We start from the raw sequence: 5,000 nt of genomic DNA, 5'->3' as shown, positions 1-5,000 counted from the left end.
TGGTCGGGTTCGAGAGAGGCGCAATCGCCCGGAGTTTGGCGAGTAGACGCTTTAGGTGCGACCACCCGTGCTCCCAACTGAGCTTGCCGCTGCCGACAGAGGCCCGGGAGCGTGCTGTCGTGGCATTGCCGGCGGGAGACAACACGCGCCACCTACGGTGACCGGCAGCTCCAACGCCAGCGCCACAGAAGGACAAAAGCCCCACTTGGGTGCCGAAGCGAACTCTCCCAGCACAGCGCACGCGCCAACACGTCCGCACAGCTGCGATACAAACCACCTGCGAGAACCGCAGAGGCGACCGAGCAGCAGACGGCGTCGCGGCGCCGAGCGCCGGGCGGCGGCGCATCCTCAGCGCACACAGTCCTCAATCGGACCAGCACACTGCAGATGTCCACCGCGCTTCGCACCGGGCCCGCGAGGACCTACTTTGGCCGCACGGCGCCGCGTGCAGGGTGCGCCGGCGCGCAGCTGCGCCGCCTGCCGCCTCCGTCGGCCGGCGCGCCTGCCACTGGCCGCCCCCACCAGCCGGCTGTAGCGCGTGCGCCCACGCACCGCACGGCCAACACGCCGGGAGGCCCCCCCTCACCGGCCGGGGACGGTCCCACCCAGCCACCGCCGCGTATCGCTTCACACCCACATGCCATTCACGTTCGTGGGCATGGTGGGTATCGCTGCAACAACCGGTTGGTAGCTCAACCGATCGTCGCCATCACTGATTCACCCCTAGCGAGAACAACCGCACCACAACGGTTTACCAGTTGTTCATTTGCGTAACGTCACCAGCAAACGTAGGCGTCCATCGCCATTTGCAAATTCAACGATTGTTGCATGCCTGTGTCAGGTGTCACGACACACTGTCTGCCCACATACACGCAACAACATGTCCACGCTTAGCGAACACGTGGAAGGTGGCCCCCGTACGTATGCGATGTCCATTGCGCGAACGACTGTCAACCGGCCTCTGTCGCATGTCGCAGATGTGGAACGCAGTGCACCGTGCTATCACGGTGTGTGAGAAGAGACGACTACGTCTGACAACACGCGCCACTACATCAACAGACGGCTCATGCTGATCGCCATCCAGGGCATACCACACTGCAATCCAGCTCTTATAGGGAGACGACACGTAGCTGAGTGCACAACATTTGGACCGCATGGTTCGCCGTTGTTGGCGCAGTCGTTGTACGGTCACATGTACCACGATGTATCATTCAGTACATGAGGACCAATGTGCAGTACAGTGTGTGATTTGGACGTACAACATCAGCGGACAGTTGACACAGGCCGTACCACAGCGTAGGCTAAGTGCTTCGCCATGCGAATGCCAATGAACAACTGCAAATGCCAATGAACAACTGCAAAGGGCATTGAGCATGTACGTCCTGCTGCCATCCACATTACAGTGTATAGCTGCAAGGTGTTTAACATGAAGCGATACACTGGGGACCGGGCAGTGCGAGTAGCAAACTATATTGCGGGGGTTGCAGTTAGGCAACACTACACTAATTTAACGCGTCGTATGACAATTACAGAGCAGGTTAAGGCCCAACGTGTGTTGGGTTAAGGCCCAACGTGTGTTGGGTTAAGGCCCAACGTGTGTTGGGTTAAGGCCCAACGTGTGTTGGGTTACGGCCCAACGTGTGTTGGGTTAAGGCCCAACGTGTGTTGGGTTAAGGCCCAACGTGTGTTGGGTTACGTTAAGGGGCAATGTGGGTTACGTTAAGGGGCAATGTGGGTTACGTTAAGGGGCAATGTGGGTTACGTTACGGCGCAATATAGGTTACGTTACGGCGCAATATAGGTTACGTTAAGGGGCAATGTGGGTTACGTTACGGCGCAATATAGGTTACGTTACGGCGCAATATAGGTTACGTTAAGGCGCAATATCGGTTACGTTAAGGCGCAATACAGGTTACGTTAAGGCGCAATACAGGTTACGTTAAGGCGCAATACAGGTTACGTTAAGGCGCAATACAGGTTACGTTAAGGCGCAATACAGGTTACGTTAAGGCGCAATACAGGTTACGTTAAGGCGCAATACAGGTTACGTTAAGGCGCAATACAGGTTACGTTAAGGCGCAATGCAGGTTACGTTAAGGCGCAATGCAGGTTACGTTAAGGCGCAATACAGGTTACGTTAAGGCGCAATGCAGGTTACGTTAAGGCGCAATGCAGGTTACGTTAAGGCGCAATACAGGTTACGTTAAGGCGCAATACAGGTTACGTTAAGGCGCAATACAGGTTACGTTAAGGCGCAATACAGGTTACGTTAAGGCGCAATACAGGTTACGTTAAGGCGCAATACAGGTTACGTTAAGGCGCAATACAGGTTACGTTAAGGCGCAATACAGGTTACGTTAAGGCGCAATACAGGTTACGTTAAGGCGCAATACAGGTTACGTTAAGGCGCAATACAGGTTACGTTAAGGCGCAATACAGGTTACGTTAAGGCGCAATACAGGTTACGTTAAGGCGCAATACAGGTTACGTTAAGGCGCAATACAGGTTACGTTAAGGCGCAATACAGGTTACGTTAAGGCGCAATACAGGTTACGTTAAGGCGCAATACAGGTTACGTTAAGGCGCAATACAGGTTACGTTAAGGCGCAATACAGGTTACGTTAAGGCGCAATACAGGTTACGTTAAGGCGCAATACAGGTTACGTTAAGGCGCAATACAGGTTACGTTAAGGCGCAATACAGGTTACGTTAAGGCGCAATACAGGTTACGTTAAGGCGCAATACAGGTTAGGTTAAGGCGCAATACAGGTTAGGTTAAGGCGCAATACAGGTTAGGTTAAGGTACGACATAGGTTAGGTTAAGGTACGACATAGGTTAGGTTAAGGTACGACATAGGTTAGGTTAAGGTACGACATAGGTTAGGTTAAGGTACGACATAGGTTAGGTTAAGGTACGACATAGGTTAGGTTAAGGTACGACATAGGTTAGGTTAAGGTACGACATAGGTTAGGTTAAGGTACGACATAGGTTAGGTTAAGGTACGACATAGGTTAGGTTAAGGTACGACATAGGTTAGGTTAAGGTACGACATAGGTTAGGTTAAGGTACGACATAGGTTAGGTTAAGGTACGACATAGGTTAGGTTAAGGTACGACATAGGTTAGGTTAAGGTACGACATAGGTTAGGTTAAGGTACGACATAGGTTAGGTTAAGGTACGACATAGGTTAGGTTAAGGTACGACATAGGTTAGGTTAAGGTACGACATAGGTTAGGTTAAGGTACGACATAGGTTAGGTTAAGGTACGACATAGGTTAGGTTAAGGTACGACATAGGTTAGGTTAAGGTACGACATAGGTTAGGTTAAGGTACGACATAGGTTAGGTTAAGGTACGACATAGGTTAGGTTAAGGTACGACATAGGTTAGGTTAAGGTACGACATAGGTTAGGTTAAGGTACGACATAGGTTAGGTTAAGGTACGACATAGGTTAGGTTAAGGTACGACATAGGTTAGGTTAAGGTACGACATAGGTTAGGTTAAGGTACGACATAGGTTAGGTTAAGGTACGACATAGGTTAGGTTAAGGTACGACATAGGTTAGGTTAAGGTACGACATAGGTTAGGTTAAGGTACGACATAGGTTAGGTTAAGGTACGACATAGGTTAGGTTAAGGTACGACATAGGGTAGGTTAAGGTACGACATAGGTTAGGTTAAGGTACGACATAGGTTAGGTTACGGTACGACATAGGTTAGGTTACGGTACGACATAGGTTAGGTTACGGTACGACATAGGTTAGGTTACGGTACGACATAGGTTAGGTTACGGTACGACATAGGTTAGGTTACGGTACGACATAGGTTAGGTTACGGTACGACATAGGTTAGGTTACGGTACGACATAGGTTAGGTTACGGTACGACATAGGTTAGGTTACGGTACGACATAGGTTAGGTTACGGTACGACATAGGTTAGGTTACGGTACGACATAGGTTAGGTTACGGTACGACATAGGTTAGGTTACGGTACGACATAGGTTAGGTTACGGTACGACATAGGTTAGGTTACGGTACGATATAGGTTAGGTTACGGTACGATATAGGTTAGGTTAAGGTACACATTGTTGTAAGGAAAGGTTTAATGGGGGGCGGGGCGGGGCGGCCGGTTTGTTGATTGTGATTATAGTAAGTGGATGCCTGCGGCATCATCTGATTTGCCACGTCAGGATGCACCTTTGGCTCATGACAGGCGGCGCTCTCATTCCATGCTTGTGGCAGACCTGTGTCTTTCATTCCTGCCATTGTTTGTGTGCTGTGAGAGGAGGCAGTATTGTGATGTTGGGTGCACCCCTGTGTAGGACATGTGTGGGTGTTGGTGGCTTGGCTGAGCAATGGTGGTTGTCGGGTGGGTGGGATATTCTGTTTTCTGAGTGGACCTCCCAGTCTGGTTATGACAGTGTGGATTGTCTAATGTGGCGGAGAGGATGCACTGGGTGTTGTTCCATGCTGGTGCTTACATATTGTCTGTGTGCGTGTTACAGGCAGAGAGTAGTGCGTGATAAGGGTGTGTGGCTGACGTGTGGTTGTGATTGTGAGCAGAGTCTTTCAGCATGTATACGGACAGTTGTATACATTATCTGTATTCTGATGGCTCTATCTATTACTAATCAGCGCCGTGTATACGTTTAATCCGGTTCCAGTCGAAACTGTTGTATCTCTGTACATTAGTGACACGGCGAGCCCGCTATGTAGTTACTCGTCTCGGCAGCTTCCACCGGTGTATGGCAAATGATTATAAGGAATCAGTCTAGTCGTCAATACCGATGGTGTGACGTCACATGTCTGGGGTGGGGGACGCTGCGCCCTTCCGGTGGGTCATGGCCTAGAAAGACTCTTCCCACGCAGGGGGGCGTGGACTGTCATTGACTCTTCCAGGTAATATACTTGCCGTACGTTCTTGCGACTGCGAGTGCAACGCTCACCGGTACCGACATGGATGGAGCGCCTCCTAGCTGACCGCTCAGCATCGGCATTCG

This window comes from Schistocerca americana, unplaced genomic scaffold (assembly GCF_021461395.2).
Source record: "Schistocerca americana isolate TAMUIC-IGC-003095 unplaced genomic scaffold, iqSchAmer2.1 HiC_scaffold_1241, whole genome shotgun sequence".
NCBI lineage: Eukaryota > Metazoa > Arthropoda > Insecta > Orthoptera > Acrididae > Schistocerca > Schistocerca americana.
This window is presented reverse-complemented; position numbering follows the sequence as displayed.